The sequence below is a fragment of the Camelus ferus genome, chromosome 16 (genome assembly GCF_009834535.1).
Source record: "Camelus ferus isolate YT-003-E chromosome 16, BCGSAC_Cfer_1.0, whole genome shotgun sequence".
Lineage (NCBI taxonomy): Eukaryota > Metazoa > Chordata > Mammalia > Artiodactyla > Camelidae > Camelus > Camelus ferus.
In genome coordinates this window covers 44,353,258-44,375,238 of record NC_045711.1, presented here as the reverse complement: position 1 = coordinate 44,375,238, position 21,981 = coordinate 44,353,258, and the positions used below count along the sequence as shown (strand labels likewise).

The 21,981-nt window shown below is 49.2% G+C and overlaps 1 long non-coding RNA gene across 1 annotated transcript in view; it reads left to right on the top strand.

Moving 5' to 3' along the window:
• LOC116656817 overlaps positions 1–20,684 on the top strand; it is a 123,516-nt gene extending 102,832 nt beyond the window's left edge. The window contains exons 2-5 of the long non-coding RNA XR_004311804.1: positions 9,897–10,027; positions 15,658–15,747; positions 16,736–16,905; positions 17,847–20,684. This is a non-coding gene — a long non-coding RNA (uncharacterized LOC116656817). The remainder of the gene's footprint in view (positions 1–9,896; positions 10,028–15,657; positions 15,748–16,735; positions 16,906–17,846) is intronic.
• The last annotated feature ends 1,297 nt before the right edge of the window (positions 20,685–21,981 follow it).

The following is a 21,981-nucleotide window of genomic DNA, read 5'->3' as shown; positions in this document are numbered from 1 at the left end:
GGTCACAGAACTAATTTATGCATAAAAACAGCACTGGGGTCAGGGGAGGCAGGAAGGAAAATGGGTCGAGGAGGGGTGGAAACTTGCCCATAAATTTTTTGCATGTAGAAAAAAAAAAGGAAGAAAAGAATAATAGAAAGACAGAAGAAACATTGAAGCTCACTTTTTTATTTTGTTTTCAAATGGATTCCATTAGATGCAATATGTCATTCTGAGTGCACCTGAATATAGCTGTGGATTTAGATAACTCTTTCTTCCTCCCCTTCTGACCTTTATTATGACTGCAAAAATGCTGTGTGTGAGGGATAAATAATGCATGACCTCAGCCAGGAGAGGAAGGAAGACCTGAGGAAACATTGCAGAATAGAGGAAGCAAAATTTCTTTCTCTACTATATTTTTCACTCCCGACCGACTCCCACCTCCATCCCCACTCCCTGCTCTCTCCCACCCACCAATCCAGGACCCCAAAACCTGGATGCAGCGTGCTGAAGAGCATGGATATGGGGGTCGAACTTGCATTTAAAATCCTTATAGCGAGGCTGTCTCATTTGTGTGATATATCATACCCATCACAGGATGCTCTGAATCAAAAGTTTTGGAAAGATAATAAATGAAGGTGTATACAAATGAATCTTTTCCACTGCACCCTGGAGAACAAACAGAAGACAGAACGTCTATTCTGGCCAGTTGTGAGCAGTCAGACGTCAGTGGAAGAGCTGCTCAGGGAGGAGGGTACCTCCTTAGTGAGCCCAGAATGACCCGGAGGGGGTCCTTGAGTGCCCAGAAACCTGGTCTTGGGTTTGGATCCTCCAAGCTGGCTTCTGTGGTGTCAAAAGCACACAAAAGTTCTCTGCAATACCCTTGGAGTGAGAATCTGGGGTTTCTTGCCACGTTTAGAAGCCAGATCCCTCCGTTTCTTGCAGTCATAAAAGAAACAGAGGAAGGGATGGAACTGAACTTGCAGCTTGTGCTAAACTCAAAGTTGGCTCTTACCCAAGAATAACTTGTATGTCCATTTGTCTGTGATTCCCCATTTCCCGCCTAGATTTTCCTGTACTCTCTTGGAAAACTAGTTTTCAGAGTCTTGGTTCCTCGAATGTTGTCAAGTTTAAGTAGAAAGGGGATGCGTCTACCTGGTAAATAAGACCATCCTTCCATGAGTGGGGTTATTTTGATCTACCTGGGTTGTGGTGGCCATGTACCTACTCTTTAGATCTGTGGAAAGATGCGGGGGTCAAGCACCCCACGGGCTCGCTCTCCATGTCCTGTCCACTGATGCCCCGATGAGAGCTTGCAACAGACAGCAAATGGTTTTGTATGATCACTGGGGAATTCCCTTTCTTTTCCCCTTTCCAGTTTTACCACCTATTTCGAGATGAACTTGAGGTGAAAGTGTGGTCACCAGGGTGCCAGTTGGAGGATACTGACAACCTCAGGGCTGTGGCTATTGCCCAGAGAAATCTCTGACTCTGGATTCAAAGGGTCATTGCTCGGGGGTTGCCCAAGGAAGCTGTTACAACAGCTCCTTCCAGTCTCACTTCCTATTAGATACATCCTTGTCATTTCCATGGCAACCGGGAAGTTTCTTGGGTTTCGCTGATCCACTGCTTGGGGACATATGGGAGGACAATTGGATGGGGTAGGTAGATACAGAGGCTGAGCTGCTTAAACCTTCCCATTTTATCCTTACTCCGGGCTCTCACAGGGCTCTCCCCGAGCCCAGGCGCAGGAACGTCAGGATCATTATTCGTTTTGTAACCTCGGGGCCCCACCTGCCGATCCTGAGTGACAAACACGCATAAAGTGACTAGAGATCTGTGCTAGAAATGTTGTGTGACTCCGCTTCCTACTGCGACCTTGCCCATCCTTACGGCTCCTCTCCTCCCTGCTGATCTTCCCTCTTTCTCCTTCTCTGCCTTTAGCTTTTTCCCCAGGCTTAGTGCCAGAGGCAGGGAGAAGGCATCGCTGACGACGTGGAGGGCATGGGATCTGCAGCAGGGAGGTCAAGTGCAAGGTCTGCTTTCCAGCCATGTGACCTTGAACTTGTTTCTTCGTCAGTGCAAATGGAGATGATGCTTTTTTCCTCCTTCTTAGGGCTGTGGTGAGAATTAAATGGGTTAAAAATCTGTGTGGTACTTAGAACAGTGCCTGTCAAGTAGATGGGTCTACAAAGGGTGACCTTAGATCCAGATGCATCTGGGACAGCCTCGTTTGAAACCTGCTGTCCCAGCATTGTTGTTACTGTGTTCTCTTTCCGCTTCGAAAGTATCCAGGGTTTGGATGCTAAATGTGGTGACCCTGTACGCAGTCTTAGGTATTTTACTACTGGGCAGTGATCCGTTAATTCTGTGGAGGTGCAGGATTGGACTGTCACAGGCTAGGAAGTGAGGCAGATAAGAGCATCTACAATTAACCAGTTTCAAGTTAAACTGCTCTTATCTTTGGAGACAAAGAAAACCCTGTAACGCTGAAGTTCTGCTCTTCCCCACCCCCTCCCACGTCTGGGGTGGAAGTTGCCAAGAACCAATAGAGAGGGCTGCCCCACCGGGGTCCCACCAGCCGTGCACATTCAGAAAGCAAGTGTTGAGAGCCCAGCCCTGGGAGCTGCATTTTTGCTCTGCCTCCGGCTACGTAACTGAGGTCAGGGTGCCAGGATCTCTCAGGGAGGCCAGCATGGCCATGAGTTCCCAGATAAAAGGAAAATATCTTGAGATGATCAACCTTCAGTTGGGGGCACACGAGGCAGTGACAGTGACGGTGGGTTGGTGAAGAGTTACCAGAGACCGAGAAGAGTTTAGGAAAGTTTAATAGAGACACTGCTATAGGCAACAGCTGGCCACACAGGCAAGAGGTGCCTGCGTGACTGCGTGAGCGCCGTGGGGAGGGTGGGGAGGGTTGGTGTGCAGGGTCTTTTATTGGAGGTAGGGGGCTGTGCACACAAGGAGTAGGGGGCTGAGGGATCAATTCCTGCACAAGTACTTGATTGGTTGTAAGATCTGTCAGGGACGTCTCTGAATAATAGGTTTTAGGACTGATAAGGGCAGGATGTGTCTCCTGTCCGCCTAGGGTGTTAGGGTATTATGAGCCGGGCTGTCTCTTGGGGTGATGGGTTTTATTAGGATAAACACACATCAAGAGAAGGTGTTTTATATCTTGCAGAAATGCAGGTATGCTAAGGGTCCTGCAGTGGGGAGTGGGGGTTAAGCTATCAGTCGGCTCCAGGCACACAGAGAGCCCAGGGATGGGCGTTTTATGACTCCAGAGAGTGCCAGCCGGATCCACACCTTCCTCCCTGGTAGAAGGGAAGGGCAGGGGTCAATCCTGGCTAAACATTTTCACAGGGACCATGCAGCCTTTATGTTGGCAGAGTGCAGCCCAAGAGCTCTGCTGGCGGCCTGGCCCTTGGGCTCCTCTTCCTCACCAAGTCCCTGAGGTCCTTGTATATGTGCCTCAGATCATTGTCTGTCCATCTGTCTGTCTATCCACCTGTCTATCTATCCATCCATCCATCCAAACATCCATCTATCTACCTACATATCTGTCTTCATCTATCTATCCAACTACCTGTCCACCCAGCCATCCATCTGTCTGCTTATCTGTGTACCTATCAACAGGCATACCTTGTTTTATTGATCTTTGCTTTATTGTGCTTTGTATTTTTTACAAATTGAAGGCTTGTGGCAACCCTGTGTCGAACAAGTCTATTGGCTCCGTTTTTTTTCTGATAACATTTGTTCACTTTGTGTCTCTGTGTCACATTTTGGTAATTCTTACAATATTTCAAACCCTCCACCAGTGAAGAGATTATGATTCACCGAAGGCTCAGATGATGGCTAGCATTTTTTAGCAATTAAATACTTTTAATTAATGTATGCATATTGAGTTTTGGACATCATGCTATGCACACTTAATAGATTACAGTATAGTGTAAACATGACTTTTATATGCACTGAGAAACCAAAACATTTGTGTGACTCAACTTTAATGAGATATTATCTTTATTGTAGTGGTCTGGAATGGAAGCCGAAATATCTCGGAGGTATGCCTGTATCTCTTTGTCTGTCTATCTGTTTATCTGTCTGTCAGTCCATCCACGCATGCGTCCATCCAACCACCTATCTCCCTATCTTAACCATCACCATTTTCTAACAGGTTGGACCCTGGGGTCAAATTCCAGGTCCTCCACTCACTAGCTGTGTCAATTTTGGGCAAGTTCCTTCTTTGTGCCTGTTTCCTCATCTGTAAAATGAGGATGACACTACATCTGCTCTGTAGGTTTGCTGTGAGGATTAAAAGCCGTTCATATCACGCACGTTGCGTGTGCTCGGCACACAGGGAGCGCTAGAATAACCACTGCACATTTTTTGCACTTTTTTCCCCTGTTATTTTTCTTGTGTGCGGTGGGAGGGTTCTGACCTCTCCATCCCATCCCTTGGCTGTCTTCATATGATTTTAAATTAAAAGACACCTCTTCGCATGTTGTTTGGAAGAACATCCTGACTTGCTTAGGTCCAGCCAACACTGCATTCACCATTTTGTTAAGTAGATGTGATGTAGATGGGATGACCAGGAAAACAGAGCTCGAAGCGGGTGGGATGGCCTCTATTCCTGTGTAGTTCTTGGAAAAAGTGGTCATTGCACAGATTTTGGAATTCAACCACAGTTTGAATTCCGGATCTTCCCATTTTAACCATGTGACTCTGGGTAAAATATCTAACCTCCTGTGGGCCTCAGTTTACTGATATATAAAACAGAGAAAGTTGCATGGTAGGTGTGAGGGTGAATGGGGGCAAAAGCGCCTGCCACAATCTCTGGTATTCAGCAGGTATTCCATAAGTGCTGATTTCTTGTCCCCTGTTAGCTCCTTGGAGGGAGGGAGGGAGGGAGGCTGTGTTTGTCCACTGTCATATCCTTCTGGCTCTCAGTACAGTGCCTGTCCAGGAGCAGTCAGTAAATGGTCGGTAAGCAAATTGAGAACAAATAGATTTTTCGTGCGTGACATACCTCCTTCGACACAAATATATTAACTTCCTGCTTACTGCGTCAGGACTAATCACCACTAGAGATGAAGGCTTTGGGGACTTAATGATTTTTGAAAACTATACTCAAGGTTAAATTATGAGTCGAGCCAGGACTCGAAAATGCTGGAAGCAATTTCCTCCAGTTTCAACAGTGGCTCAGCCTCATTCGCTTTGTTTATTCAAAGCCTGCTAACCCCACCCCCTCCCACGCTCCCAGATCTGGAGTGTGGAGTGTGCACCTCGCCTCGTGACCACACCTCGCTGGAGCTCCCCGGAAAGGGAGCAAAGGCAGAGGGTGCAGTTTAAGGCTGAAGCACCTCGGGCTTTGTGCTTCAGAGGGAATGAAGTAGAGGATGGGGGTGTTGGTCCTTGGCACCAATCTCTTCACTTCCTCAGATCTACATTCACTCACCAACAGTGTGTGAAGGACGGAAAGGGGAGACTGATTTAGAAACTGGCCCTTCTTCCAGGTCTAGCCACAGCCTGTCTAGCTCAGAAGCCTTCGTCTCCACTGAGACTCTGTGAAGGGCTGCCTCTTGGTGGGGTGGTGGGAGTGGGGACAACAGTGGAGGTGGCTAAAATAGTCTTGGGCAGCTCAAGGTGGCGGTTCCCAGCATCTTCGCCTTCTGTTTCTCGGGCACCTAATATCTCTGTCTCCCTTAAGGCATTCCTGATGGGGTGGGATTTGGTTAGTGGAAGAGAACGGTTGTTATGCCTGGAGTCATCTGGGAGTTCATTGGTGTCTTCCCTTGCATTGTAAATTCCTCAAGGGCAGTGCTTTGTTTCACTCTGCTTTGAATTTTCAAAAACTAAGATGGGACACCTGGTCAAATTTAAATGCAATTGTGTAGGGAAAAAAAAAATGTAGCCTTTCTCTGTGGAGGAGAGCCCAGTAGCCAGCATGGAGCAGACCTTCTCTGATGGGAGGCACCCACGTTCCTTTGGGAAGGTGGTAACAGGACTTGGAGTGTGTGTTGTTGAGGGGCGAGGGGGGGGAGGGCTGTTGGGGGACTTCTGGGGGACTTGGCACAAGCTGTCTCTTTACTTGTTCGGCAGGGGCCTGGGAAGGTGTGGACCGATCTACAAAGGGATTCTGCTGGCCCAACAGGGTGGAATGGGGCAGAGGTGGTCCCCCTCATCCCAGAGGCATGTGATGAGGGAAATCAGTAGGGTGGAGAGTGGTGGCCCTCATCAAGCTCATGGGCTAGAAGGCGGGCTCAGGTGGACTGGTCAGGGAGACCTGGTGGAAACTTCTGAAACTTCATGTGTGAGTGAGCTTCTTAGCTCCTGGCTCCTCTGACGCGGTGTACCGACCTAGGGTCAGCACAGCTGAGCATGTGCGCTTGGGAACTAGTAGAACTTGGCTCCAGCGTGGGTCCCCATTGCAGCCCGTGCACGGATCTAGGCCAGCATGGGTGGCGTCATCTCAGCCACCCATGGCTGAGTGGGCCAGTGTCTCTGAGCCTCCGTGAGACTGTTCCTCAGCAGTGACCTCCTGTGGTGATGTCGAGCAATTGCACTTGTAGTCTGAGGACCGCACCTTCAACTAAACTCTGGAGTTCTTGAAGAAGTGGTACGAGTGGGGAATGACGGCAGAGAAAATAAAATAACACCAAGAGGGAGGAAGATTCTAGACTTCATGCTGATGAGGAGTGATGGCTTGAGTGATTCACTTCACAACAACCAGAACATGTGGCTGTGATGGTACCCCCAGATGGCAAAAGAGGTCATACCAGTTCCAAAACAGTGCCCAGCACTGAGTATGTAGTTGAAATTTCAGTACATATTTGTTGAATGAGGAAGACGGATGGATGGGGGAATGGAATTAATGCTCGTTCAAATCCACACACTGAAAGAAACTCCAGGTACTTCTCCAATTCATTCCTCACAGTCCGGTAAAGAGTGGCACCCTCGTTTCACAGGTGGGTCCATATTGGGTAGCAAACGGTGGAAACAGCCTTTGAACCCAGAGCTGACTCCCAAAGCTGGTCCTCAGCCAGGTGGGATGCTGTAGGGATGCCCAATGCAGCCTCAGGCATGGATGGGGTGACAGGGAGTATCTGGATGTGAGGGGATTTAATGGAGACTTGGGGTGGGTGGAAGAGGTGTACTTGAAACAAAGTTGCTAAAAGCCTTGACAAGTGAGGCCGTCTGGTTTTCTCCTGAGAGTTACGATTGGGTGCGAGGATTATGGTGCTGAAAACCCCAGCAAAACTGTCACCGGCAGAACCTGTAGGGGGATGGGAAGGGAGGAGGGAATAAAAGAGAGGGAGTAAAACAAAAAGGGTATGGACTGAGAGTTAGAAAAAATAGGCAGGGGGCGGGAAAAGTAGGGAGGGAGGAAGAGGAAGAAGCTTGGGTTAAAAACAGATACGTTTAGATGATTCAACTGGAACAAAACATGCAGTGCCTGTGGGTGATTCTGCAACGAGTCCGACTGAAATCACACGAGGTTAATTACTTTGACCTCGTTTCCTGCTATCACACTTGACTGAGGGCGCCCCAGGCTGGAAAGGACACCGTTGCCCTCAATAATGTGTCTACAGCAAGTAATGACCTCTCTGGAGTGTAGCTCAAGTTCCTGGAGGACAACTGTAACTCTAGAAGTAAATTGGCTTTGCAGTAATGGCTTTGACATCGTTGCTGGTCGGTTTCTGGTCCATTTGGGCAAGAAACACAAGGAGTGAAATTTTTAAGCCTTTTTCCACTTTTTCTTTCTCTCTCTTTCTTTCTCTCTCTCTTTCTTTCTTTCTCTCTCCCTCTCTTTCTTTCTCTCTCTTTCTTTCTCTTCTTTCTTTCTTTCTTCTTTCTTTCTTTCTTTCTTTCTTTCTTTCTTTCTTTCTTTCTTTCTTTCTTTCTTTCTTTCTTTCTTTCTTTTCTCTCTGTCTCTCTCTCTTTCCTTCCTTCCTTTTATTTCTTTCATCTTGTAACATCAGTGAATATGTGACTGTTGGAAACTCATTTGTTGCAGAAGCACTAGTTAGACTGAGCCTGAGGAGGGTGGGGACCAGGATAGTATGTACATTGTACCCAAGAGCCTGGCACGTGGCAGTAAATCAGTGGATATTTGAATAAAATGGTGAATATGTGCTGAAGCTGTTTCTTTGAGGCTACACTTTTTTTTTTTTCCTAAATAGTTTTGAGCCTCTTCGATGTATTAAGCTCTCCGCTGGCCGTTGAGGATACAAGGCACAATAGGACATGTTCTCTGTCTTCAAAGAGCTTCTAGTTAGTGGAGGATCTGATGAGTTGAAATGTGTTGAAAACAATTCTGCTGTGGGACGGACAGGGGGAAAGTGGTATAACGAGGGAATCAGACACTGTGGGCCTAATGTTGTTACTTTTTGAAGAAATTCTTCCACCTCGGGTTGGATATCTCTGTTTATGTGGAAGACTATAGGCCCGGGGACACCTGCAGAAAATCAAGAAGCACAATAGTTTGTTTTAAGTTAATTCAACAAATAGCAATTGAGTCTCTATCACGGGCTGGATTTGGTGTCGGGAGACTGGCCTAAATAAGGCAGCCCTGAACCCTTACCTTCCAGGAGCTCACACTCTAGCTGGGGAGGCAGATGGTACACGAGGGAAGTAAGTAAGATAAGAGCTATCGGGTAACCTGTGGTGAAAAAGAATATGAGCACAAATGTATGTATGTTCCTATGTGACTGAAGTACTGTGCTGTACACCAGAAACTGACACAACATTGTAAACTGACTGTGCTTCAATAAAAATATATTTTAAAAAGAGAACTATCGGGAGAACACTATGGAGGTTTCTTTAAAATACTAAAAACAGTTACCATATGATCCAGCAATCCCACTCCTGGGCATATATCTGGAGAAAACTCCAATTTGAAAAGTTACATGCACGCCAGTGTTCATAGCAGCACTATATACAATAGCCAAGACATGGAAACAACCTAAATATCCATTGACAGATGACTGGATAAAGAAGTTGTGGTATATTTATACAATGGAATACTACTCAGCCATAAAAAATAATGAAATAATGCCATTTGTAGCAACATGAATGGACCTAGAGATTATCATATTAACTGAAGAAAATCAGACAGAGAAAGACAACTATCATATGATATCACTTATAATTGGAACCAAAAAAAAATTGATACAAATGAACCTATTAACAAAACAGAAAGAGACTCACAGATGTAGAAAACAAATTTGTGGTTACCAAAGGGGAAAGGTGGGGTGGAGGGATAAATTAGGAGATTGGGATTAGCAGATATAAACTACTAAATATAAAATAGATAAATGAGGTCCTACTGTATAGCACAGGGAGCTATATTCAATAGCTTGTCATAACCTATAAGGAAAAAGAATCTGAAAAAGAACATATACATGTGTATGTATAACTGAATCGCTATGCTGTACACCTGAAACTAAAACAATGTTGCAAATCAACCTACATATCAGTAAAAATTTTAAAAAAAAAGAACGCTCGGAAGGGTGCCCTGTGATAGGTGCAGGGCATTGAAAGGACTTTGAATTTTACTCAGAGATGGGGAAGTCGATACACGTCCCTGTTCCTCTCATTTCCTATTCAGACAAAGAAATCCCTCCAACCTTCTCTGTTTCTCCAACCACATTTAATATCCCTTAGGAGAAACTCTTTTTATTCAAGTTTAAAAAAAAAAATTGGGGGGGGAAGGTAATTAGGTTTTTAAATTTATTTTTTAGAGGAGGTACCGGGGATTGAACCTAGGACCTCATGCATGCTAAGCATGCACTCTACACTGAGCTGTACTATCCCCCAACTAGAAGAAATTCTGACATACGTACACCCACTCACTCTTTCCTAATGCTCAGAATTCCTTCCACACCGTGAGCAAATGAGTTAACTTCTGTGCTCCGCAGGTGCCTCCCCTGTCAGAGAAACATCATCTTACCTGCAGGGCTGCTGGATGTCAAGGTCAAAACAGCAGAAGCAGGAAGGAGGTGAAAACAGCAGAAGCCCAGGGCGTGATCGGTCACTGTTTCTTCTGAAGGTAAAATAAGATCCTTGATGAGGCTCTTTGGGGGCCTAAGTGGACACAGATTTAAAGTGCAGATCCTTGTGCTACCGTGTTCCCACGAAGGAGGGGAGCTCAGAATCACAGCACTTTTAAGGTAGGGAGACCTTCCAGCAATGCAGAAGAGGGTATAAATGACCCTGTCTGAGTGTCCCCCCATCTCAGGGGAAGGCCCCGAACTTTTGTGAGGGTCCTCTCCTTGTCCACGGGACCTACCTGCACGCTGGCTTGTGGATATTGACGCCACCTTGCTTGTCTGCACTCAGATTTAAACCCTAATTCCTGATGGCACGCTTCGCATTTGGCACAGGGAAAGGGTGGGTGACATGGGGACCAAAGAAAGATCACAGGTCCGCAGGGTGTGGTTCCATGTCCCCTGGGTCTCTTTTTGACGATGGTAATAGTAATGGTGTTAATAATGGTAGCCATAGTTACTGAACTTTTCTTAGATACGTATTAGTGCTTTACACACTTCAACTCATCAGATCCTCCCCTCTGTCCTAGGAGGTGGTACTGGGACTATCCCCATTTTACAGATGAGCAAACTGAGGTTTAGACAAGTTAAAGAGTGTGCTTTATGAAACAGAACTAGGGTGGGTGGATCCGGGACTTACCTCACCACTGTCTGACACCAGCACTAGAACCTCAAGGCCTCACAAGGCACATGGGCAACAGCAGGATTCAGTGACCCTGGACTCTCGCAGGAAGCTCATTCCCACACCAACAGTGGGACTGCGGCAATTTACTTAACCCCTTCAGGCCTCAGTCTCCTTGTCTGTAAAATAGGCAGACTAACCCCACAGGATGAAATGAGACATTGGCTCCTGATACATGTTGATTTCCTTCCCTCCCTGGAAATCCAATCTGTACAGAGAACTTAGTAGGACATTTCAGTGTCCAAGGGTGTGCAGCCCACAGGACCCTCGGGACTGCACACACATATGTGGTTTCTTTAGAACTGGGATTGCCCTTTGAACAGCTTAAGCACTGGCATCGTTTTAATCAACAACTTCAACTCTATTGGATTATAACCCCTCCTCACAGGACCATGGGTATCGCTACTTTAAGTGAAGACGGCGAATTTCGGTTTCAGGTGGCAGCCTCAGAATGTTTTCCCAGTGAAGTCAACTAGATGTACCGAGCATTCTCTGCGCACCCTTCCCATCTTTCGCACAGTCAGGCTTGTAATTTCATGGGTTCTCCTTGGATCTATTCTTACAGCAAAGGTCTCTCCCTTATCTTGGGTGGATAAATACATCCATCACCCTGCATTCGCATTTCTTTTTCATTAAGTCGTTCCTCTGCCTCCCGTCATTTAATCAGTGCTGACTCCACTCTGAGTAATGGAGGGCACAGAATTACAAGACGTGGGTCCACGTCTGGGCTCTGGTGGCTTGTCTGCTCTGTGAGTGGGTGCAATCCCCTCCTTGTCAATCCAGGTCTCTGTGTGCTCATTTATAAATGGGAGTGAGATCTGCAGTGAAGGGTTGTTGTGTGGCTTGTGGAAAGAAAGGCAGTGAAGCGCAGTACAGACGGGAGGGACTGCCATGAGGAACGGTCCATCCCTGGTGGGGTTACTGAGCGCCACTGAGTCCTCAGCACCAGGCACGTGGTGATAGGCAGACAGTGGACAGTACACAGTGTGGACGCTGGAAGCAGATCGCTGGCTCCCAGCTCTTCCGAGCCGTGTGCCCTTGCCCACGTATGTGATTTAAGCTTGCTGAGCCTCAGTTTAGTTGGGGAAGAGCTTATGAAGTGGCAGTGATCACAGTTAGGAGTCACTCAGTGGTTCCCAACTGGGAGTGATTTTTTTTCCCCCAGGAATCTGGAGACACTTTCGGTTGTCACAACAGGTGCAGGGATGCTGCTGGCATCTGGTGGGCAGAGGTCAGGCATGAGGCTGAACATCCTACGATGCACAGGACAGCTCCCCACCACACAGAACTGTCCAGCCCCAAATGCGAAAGGTGCTGAAGCTGAGAAACTCCTGGTAATGAATACAGTTCAGGTACATTCTTGACATAGTTACTGGCACCTGACCTGTCTCTCTTGAGGCGTCAAGCTGGCTGTGTCTGGAGAGAGCTCTGGAATGTCTCAGTGTCAGCCTCAGTGCTGGGATTGGAGCCTTGATGCCAATGCTGCTGTCAGCCCACCTCGGCCCCCAGCACACTGCCAGCCCCATCACAGACCTGTCACCCTGTCCTGCATCGAGGCTGTACGCGTCAGGCCTGCTCACCCAGCCGCAAGCTCTGTGGTAGAAAGGCACCAGCCTGATTCCTCTTTGAAGCTGTCCTGATGCTTAGGATTCTGACTTGACTCACAGAACATGCTTCGTTATGGTCATGGAATCTATGACTGCCTTAGAGATGCATAGGCAATTTGGTTTCGAGTTTGGTTGGCAGGTCTTGTAGAGATACAGAGAGGTAGGAGCCGTGTGTTCAGGAAGGAGGGTGGGGCTTCTGAAGGAGGCACTGCTGGGTGAGTAGGGTAAGAAGTTCATCCTCTAAGGACAGCTGGCCCTGTCTGGAGACGGTCCTCACTCCTCCCCCCTCAGAGAAAAATACACTTACTGCTGGTACCAGTGGTACTGACTAGTCTCCTTGTCTGTAAAATGTGCAGAGTAACCTCACAGGATGAAATGAGATGTTGGCTCCCAATACATATTAATTCCCTCTCCCCATGGAAATCCAATCCGTACAGAGAACTTACAGGATGTGTCAATGCCAGGCCCCCCGATATCCCCCAGTCCTGAGCTCTGTCTGCAGTATGCACAGACCCCCGCCCTGCCCACTCCCTGGGAACAATGGTTAGTTCACAGACCGGCCCCCGTACACGGAGGGCAAGGAGAGGCCAAGGGAGGAAGCAGCCACTCCAGATTAGTTGGTGGCAAGTTGAACAAGCTAGAGGAAGGAGGGGGGGTGTAGCTCAGTGGTAGAGCACGTGCTTAGCATGCACGAGGTTCTGGGTTCAATCCCCAGTACCTCCATTAAAAAAAAAAAAAAACAAGCAAGGAAACTTAACATTCACATGAGGCTCGTCCTGGGCACCGCAAGATGAGTAGTTCTCTGCTCTCGCCCACCCAAATCTTTAGCGTTTATGTAGAGGCCTTAACTGGGCTCAGTCACGTACACCCTCCAGATGGTCTCAACAACACCACATTACTCTCTCAAGTCTGTGTCCTTGAAACCGACTCCCACTGTGGGGATAGTGGGCAGAGTGTCTGTTCCAAGGACAGGGGAGAGGTGAGGATCCTCTCATTGCCCGGGGCCAGCTCGAGGGTCAACCTGCAGTCGCGTCCTGTCAGTTACCTCCTCCCGCAACAATGAAATGATGTCTCTTACTTATTGGTGTCCTCCCATGTTGTTTTATCAAAGTGCCTGGACCGAATTAGCAGGCAATAAATCCTTGCTGATTGAATGCATAATCAGACACGGAAAACCGAGATGCATGTCCGTATGTCTGCATTTATATTTGTATATACAGAGATTAAGGGAGAAGATAAATACCTCTTCCTCCCTTGGTCCACAATAAGCCCTTGATAACTCGGCTTCCCTGGTGGCTCTTCCATGGCCTTCTTTTTTTTTTTTTTTGGTGGGGAGGAGGTAGTTAGGTTTATTTATTCTTAGAGGGAAGTACTGGGGATTGAACCCAGGACCTTGTGCATGCTAAGCATGCACTCTACTGCTTGAGCTATACCCTCCTCCCTCATGGCCTTTTGAATGACACACAAGGACACATAAGGTCTGAAAGACCCTCCCTGGTGTACCTCTATGGCCAAGTCCTGTATCTTCCTCCAGACTCCATCTCCCACCCATCCTTCCTGGCCGCTCTCTCCAGCCCTCATTGATTTCATTTTCCCTAGGGCCAACAATTCTTGTCGTGGCCAGTTGACATGGCACTGCCACACTGCTTCATGGTGTCACAGCACTGTGATGTATCCGTGGAGGGGACTTGATCAGAATAGCAGCAGGATGGAAAGGACATGAAATCTGGAGTCAGGAAACTGGGGTTGGAGCCCCAGATCCTCCTACTGCCTTCTCAGGGTCCTTCAACTCTTTGAGCCTCAGTTTTCTTTCTCATATTGTGGAAACAATGACCCCTCTTCTGCTAACAGAAATCAGAGAGGAAGATGCCTGTGTCAGAGTTTCGCATCAAGGATGACACAGACAGAAGACATTATTAGGGCCTTGTTTGTGAGATGAAAAGCTCCGTGGGAGCAGGGCTGTGCTTTCTCCGTCTTGTTTATTCCCTTGCAGTGCCGACCGTGGGCTTGGACATGCTAAAACACGTGTAATGAATTTGCAGTGGGATGCATACAGATGCAGAGAAAAAGATGAACGTGATTATGAGCAGAAATGCGTGGTTCCCTTTTTCCTCGAATCCTGTTCACCTCTTCTCACTCCTAGTTCGTTGCTTTGATTTCATGTTGTTTCATGAGAGAGTTAGGGAGTAAATAAATGGGATTAAAATGAATATAGGAGATAAAAAAAAGTCACCAAATGCCGACAGATACCCAAGTGAAGTGCACCGCTTGCAGACACAGTGAAGCCCTTTTGCAAAGAGCAGATGGGTGAACAGAGAGGGGAGCAGGGTGGAGGGGGAGGGGCACTGATACAAGAAGGTAGGTGGGTGGGTGGGAGGGCTGGTGAGTCAAGGCAGTTGTAAGATAAGAAAGTGATCAGGGTGTGAAAGAACACCACCGCCACCATCGACTTGTTCCCGATGATCAGAAGCATTTGCAGCCACAAGGGGGAGAGGCAGCTCCACTCAGCAGCCAGGCAGGGCCGGCCTCTTTGGCCCTGTGTTTCTTCAGCTCGCCCATAGCTCGCCAGCTCACCTGAGGCTGAAGCTGTGCTAATAAAGTTTTTGTTGAAAGCCTGTCTGTGGCTTGTTGATTTCAGGGCCTCTCTGTTTCTTCCTCCTCACGTGGGAAGCAGTTGGCCCCCTGGGGATGGGGAGACAGAGCGAAAACAGACAACAACGGCATCTTTCTCCAACTTCCTTCCCAGGGGAAAGAGGGGCAGAGGCGGCCTCAGAGAGGAGGACGCATAAAGACGAAACCGTGAAATAAAGGAGGCCTAGACGAGAAAAAACAGAAAGCAGACGGCAGACAGGAGAAGGGGTGGGGTGATCTGGACTTTCACAGTCTGAAGAGAAGAGACATGAAATCAAAGCAGAAATCAGGGCCTCAGTGTCCTGGGTGCCTTCTTCTCTGCCCATGGGGTAGATGTGAACCAGGCCTGCTTGGTTTATGTGAGGAATTTTGTCTTTAAACAGAAGGACTGAAGTAAAGGGCCTTCGGGGTAGAAACGAGCATGATTAGGTGCAGTCCAGGCCTCGCCTCTGCCTACCTGGAGAGGCAGGCCTTCGGTGCCGAAGGGACTACGTGTAGGGGTGTCTCATTGAAAACAAAATAAATAAATAAGAGAAAGCAGCCACTGATTCTGTATGAAGGGACGAGGACTTGTATTACAGACTAAACCAAAATCTGATTGAGGGTAAGGAAGAGGCCCTCTTGGGACTGTCTTCCTAACTTCCCACTGGCAAACATTAAACACCTATTGTTTCATTATTTCTTTATGATACCATGATCTTATCTGATTCAGGAAGTGGACAGAAGCGTGCATGGGAAGCGTCAAGGGCACCAGTCCACGCAAAAGTCAGGGGGAGTGAAGCTGGAGTACCATCTCCCTCAGGTAGGTAACCAGCGCGCAGCTCATACCTGACCCCAACTTTCACTGGCACCTGGGTTTTTGTAAACTAGGAAGTTAAGGAGGAGAACTTAGCCAACAGCCCTCGAAGTCAGGAGTCTCCAGTCGAAGATCCCTAGCTGAGATTCTCAGGCTGCACAGACTCCTACTGGGAGGGGGAACGGAGCAGGAATCTGCAGAATCTGCAGAATCTGCATGTTTAACAAGTGTTGGATGATTCCAGTTCACCTGGCCCTGTCATCACACGGCTCCAGCAGATGGTGACATGGGGTTAATGACCAGAATCCCAGATTCAAACTCATTTTTATCCCATTAACTAGGCATTTATGATTTGGTCAAGGCTGGTGTCAAATTGCAGTGGCAGAGGAAGCTGGTGCAGGAGAAGGCCTCAGCAATGATTGAGCACAAATAAGGAAACAGCACAGAGATGTTATGTGGTTTTCCAAAGGTCACACAGCAAGCTAGATCCAACAATTGGCAGGTGGGCCCCCAAAGCCCACTCTGTGTGCACTGGCTTCTGTTGTTTTCTCCTGGAAGCAATGAATAAAGCAACTATACATAAAATCTCAATCAGCTATGCTTAAGCCCAGCTTTGCCTAATGCTCCTGCCTGATATAACCTTGGCGACAAATTATTTGCTAAGTGCACACTTAGGTAACTAAATGGTAATAGTTGCTGTATGAGGTGTTTACTTATAATAGAAAAGCTCTTTGGTTTACAGTAATTGATCTTTAAACTTTCTTTAGGGCAGTGACTTGCCGGGAGAAAAAGTTGTGTACTGAGGCCCTTCCAAGTTTGAAATAATAATGAATTATGCCGTCTGTGTATTAGAAAGGGATGCATCTTTCTTTTATTTTAAATTAGGGAGTGATGGTGGCAGCAACATGTACCTAACGCATGTTAAGTGGCAAATTAGCATTTGAGCTGACTGTAGGTCTCAGCTTCTAAGCCTCCTGCCTGTCACTTTTTGCAGGAGGCTGGAGGCAGGGGGCAGCGCTTTGTATCCTCACCTTCTTCTGGGTCCAGGCTGGGCTCTGGGCAGGCCCCAGTTTCCCTAGAAGAGGCTCTCCCTCCTTGCATCTCAGAAAAGCAGCTTCCGCGTCAGAGAAAGTGAATTCATCTACATGTTCATATACTGCACCTGTAAGTGAATACATTTATCACAGCAAAAATCTGAGCACCTTGTCTATTAGGGCATTGGATTATTTTATCTGCAAATGAATTTATCTGGAATTGTTTTAGAGTTTAGTCACCCACTTGTCTTCATCAAAAAAGATGACAAAACATAATTTCACAAAATTAGGACAGAGCCTGAAAGTCTGGGCCAAATAGACCCAATCTAAACCCAATCCCCATACTCCTACACACACCAGAGTGCTAAGCGAATAGATATGGTAAATCTGATTGAAGAGGGAAATGCTTAACCAGCTGAATGCCACAAAAACTTTTTTTTTTGGAAGCAACCAAGGTGTCTTTTAATAGGTGAAAGGATAAACAAATTGTGGTCCATCCATATAATGGACTATTACTCAGAGATAACAAGAAGTGAGGTATCAAGCCAAACAAACAAACAAAAAAAGGACAGAAAAACTCTAAATGCATATGGTTAAGTAAAATACTTCATTTTGAAAAGGCTACATACTGGATGAGTACAACTCTACGACTTTCCAGGGAAAGCAAACTTACAGACGATGGAAAGATCGGTGTTTGCTGGTGCCAGGAAATATTGGGGGAGGGGTGTGAACAGATGTGGAAAAGGGTATTGAAGCCAGTGAAACTGTTTTGTGTGATACTGTATAGTGGACACATGCTATCACTCATTTCTCAAAGCTCATAGAACCGCACAAGCTGAGAGAGAATAACTAAGGCAGACTGAGGACTTCAGTTAATAACAACGTATCAACATTGCTCCATCAACTATAACCAATGTACCACATTAGCGCAAGGTGTTAATAATGCAGAAACGGGGGTGAGCGGTGAAGGAAGGAGCGGGTTACATGTGAACTCTCTGTACTTCCTACTCAGTGACTTTGTAAACCTGAAACTGCTCTTAAAATACCTTATTGCTTTTTTTTAATTGACAGGAACAAAGTCAACAATACAGACTATCTTTTAAATCCAGGTGAAGGAATCTGGGCGTCCCCTCTTACAGATCAGAGTCCCATTAGGATATTAAACGTTGGGAAGACCTGAAGGAAGAAGCATGTTTATTGTTAAGTCCCACATTTCCTGACTCTTTTGATGATTGAACCGAAATTTCTACACATAATATCTAGAAACAAGCCATGCTACACATTTTAGGAAAGGTTGGACTAGACTTTTTTGGGGGGCAGCGGGGGCAAGGAATAGTGACTTTATTCGGAAAGCCAGCCGACCGAGAAGATGGGGGCTAACGGTCCCGAGAACCATTTTCCCCAAGTCAGAATTCAGGTTCCTTTTATAGTAAAAAGGGACAGGGGGTGGTTGGTTTTGCAAACTTCTTGGTGTCAGAATCCTTTGCTTTTGCAGCTGTCCATGTGGGTCAGGTCTTGGTGTCCCTGTAAACCTCCCACAAAACAAAACATTATTTTCTATTCTGCAACTTGTCATCTTTGTATGAGTGCAAAAGTGTTATACTCTTAAAGGTCAGAGCCTTGAGGATGAGCTCTCCTGTGTATTTGAGGCTAAAGGCAACATTCTTTTACAAAAGGTGCAGAGCTGGCAAGACTAAACACAGGAAACAGGGCACGGGGGAGAGCCAAAGGAACAGGTCGCACATGGAGCCAGATTTGTTCTTTTCTGTCACAGAGGGACGCGGTGAGAGGCGCCTGGCGATTGGCCGGAGGCATGGCCTGCTGAGAGCTGCCTGGCGATTGGCCAGAGGGGCCGTGGGGGTCACAGGGGGGCATTGTGATGAACCACTGGCGGTTATAAAAGCGGGCGCCGCTGCCGAGGCCAGCCATAGCAGAGACGGCCTTTCTGGTGCTCTTGCTTGTTGTTGCCGCCTTCTCCACCGCCTTCTCCACCGCCTGCTCTGTGCTCACCTCTGACGCACTCTGTGCCCATTCTTCTTGTCCCGGGCCCCTCAGCCACACTGCACACTCCACTTTCGTGCTGGCGTCCACCTTCGCTCCCCTCTGCAGGCCAGCGAGTCCATGCACCCACACCCGGGGCCTCCTGCACCTGCGGGGGCTGGCCTGGCTCCTCTCCCTCTGGTTCCAGCCCCACGGCGGGGTATCTGGCTCCAAGAACAGGAGCACAGCTGACCCCTGCCCATCCTGGGAGCGCCCCTCCCAGGCCTCTGGCATCCCAACCCAGCTTCTCACCAGCCAGCCGAGCGCCCCCGACACCGAGGTAAACAGGACAGCCGCTGACCCCTATGCCGCACTCTCCAGGACCCCCTCCAAGTCCGCAGTGGGTATCCAGCCCCAAGCTTTCTCTGGCTGTTCCCCAACTCGTCTTCTGCCTGTGGCCTTCAGCACCTCTGCCAGACCCAGGTCAGCTGCTGCTACCTGGTGGAAGAGGAATACCTCATTCCTGTCCTCACGTGTGCTGTCCCCACGCTGCCCTCCAGGCATCTGAGCCCAGAGGCTGCAGAGGGTGAGGAGAGGGGCCCCAGAAACCGTGGCCCTGGCTGCCTCCCTGACTCCCAGACCCGACTGCCATGAAGGGAAGAACCGGCACCAGCAGCCCGGCCTGCTTTACAGCAGTTCAGTTACTCCGCCAGACAGATGGGAGGCTGGGGAATGGGGCAGCAAGAGTGACCTGGACTCAAAGACGTGGGGCGTCCTGACACAGACGTGAGAGACCCCAGGCCACCAGCCCAGGCCAGACTGTCCACCATTGCTGCAGCGTTGAGGCAGCGGCGGCGGCTATCCGAGCAGGCGATGGTGGCTTTTGTCAAGGGCGGGCCCTCAAATGTCAGCACGTCAGGGCTTGGAACCCTTCAGAGCGTTGTCCTCCTGATGGGCCACTGGGCCGAGGTGCTGGCGGGCCCCTGGCCTGGGACCACATTCAACCTGATGTCCTGGTTGCACAGCGCCTGGGGAGTCCTTTTTCTCTGGAGAGCTCTCTTGTCGAGGGGAAAGGGATGCCGTGAACGAGAGAAGCTGAGAGAGCTGTCCGGGGAGGTGAGCCGCATGGGTACGTCTTTGGCCCAGTCTGACAGAAAGCTGAAGGTCGTGAAGACAGCTGTGAACCCCAGCAGGGAACGTGAGAAAAATCTCCACAAGACAATGTCCGAACAAAAGGAAAAGTACAGCAGGTCTGAAGAAGGAAACCGAATGTGGAGAAATCCACTTGTTCCCTTCTCAGAGGAGGGACACCCTTCAGAGAACTTGCCAGCAGAACAGGCGCCCCGGGACGTGGCCGGGGGAGGGGCGTGGGCACATCCCCGGGAGCCCCGGGCCTGAGCTCAGAGGCGGCCTTGGCTGAGCTCCAGGGGCTGCAGGAGAGGTTCTGTCAGTGGGAGGGGGAGGGGGAGGCCTTGCAGGAGCAGGGGGAGGGGTGGTGTCAGCGGGAGGCCGAGGTCCCAGAGCTAGAGAGTGCAGGGACTCCGGTGTGTTTCCTCAGAGTGAAGCTTCTTTGGAAACTTTCGTGCCGGGAACTCTTTCCTAGGCAGCAGGGGGTGCCCTCGGTGAGGGGAGGAGAGGGGCATGGAAGGGGAGCTTCACGTGTATATGAATTCTCAATAAATAGTGTGTTGGAATGCTAAACAAGTGTCCACGAGTGACGGTGGCCCCAGGGACCACAGCACACGGAGTCCTCACGCCCTTCAGCGAGCTGGTGTCCACCGCGCAGTTGCCTCCACAGCTCTGAACTATGGAGAGCCGGCACAGTGACACCCTGCCAGACCTGCCAGCGCCCAAAGCTGGCACCCAAAGCCAGCGCCGAGCAGGGCGCCTCATTCGGATGGAAAGAAACCAGGCGGAGGGTCTACTCCTGGTGTTTCTCCAAAGACCGCTTCTGGCCTGAGACAGCCAGTCTGTGGCAAAACTTGGGTTTGCACCTGACATTCTGGCTCTGACTTTCAGCCATGGCGGCAGTGCTCCTCCACCCCAGGGTCCTGTGTGATGCAGGACTTTGATGAGCCATCGCAGGGGAGGGAACAGAGGCGCGAGCTGCGCTCTCTGCTGCTAGGTGGGGGCACGAGGAGAGGGGGCGTGGGCAGCGAGCCACGCACTCAGAGCCACAGAAGCCCTGCAGGACTGCGGGTGGATTTGCTCTGGCTGCTCTAGGTTGGAGGAGTGGGGCTGGGTGGACCGAGCAAGGCAGAGCAGGATTCAGGTGGAAACTGGGAGACCTGAGGGCGTTGGCGGATGTGGAGGGAAGTGGCCGCTTCTAAGAGGCAGAGCTGAGAATCAGTGATGAGTAGGATGCTGGGGAGCTGCGGGGCGGCAGCTCAGCTTGGGTGGGGTGGGATCCATCTCCCAGGAGCCACCCCAGCAGAGTCCCGTCCCACGTCCTCCACCAGCTGCGAGACCAGTAAGTGACCGAGTCAGTGTCCTCTGATCCAGAGAGGGCAATATGGCCCGCCTGGCTGGGCGCTCTATGAAGCAGGGCCTGAGGGGTACTCACCAGGCACCACCCCAAAGGAAGGCCAGGGTTGGGCCGGCCAGGAAGCCGCATACTGGGTCCGAGGCTCCCCTCCAGCCATCACAGGACACGCATGGCTGCGCTCATGAGCTGCAGTGACTTCTCCTGCGTCCTTCAGGGCAGATTCTGTGAAGCCACCAGGGGCCCAGGGTAACACTCCCTGATGCTCTAGGGTTTCTCGATCACAAACGGCCCAGTGTGGAGGGACAGCAGGCTGGAGACCTCATGCTCCAGATCCTCACAGAACCGCCAAAGTGCCACCCAAACTGGCAGCAGCACGTCTGTCTCCCTTTCTGTTCCTGCAGCGAAGGCTCGGCTGCACCTGGACTGGACTTTCCTTCAATGCAGCACCTCCTGTCCAGTCCAGAGGAGACTGGCTCCCGTCAGCGTGGACATAGCCCCCTGTGGTCCCGAAGCCCCGGCAGGTCCAGAGAAGATGCGGTTCCAGTCAGTTGTGATGCAGGAAAAACGGATGTGGGGCATGAGAAGGGCCGTGTCCCAGACTTCGGTTAAGCCCCTGGGACATGCCCCATTAAGTGTAGGTCCTTGGCTTTGCCCAGGAAAGAATTCAAAAGTGAGCCACAGTTGAGTAAAGGTAGATTTAGAGAGAGACATCGAAAGGCAAGAGAAAGGCCACGAGGTGTG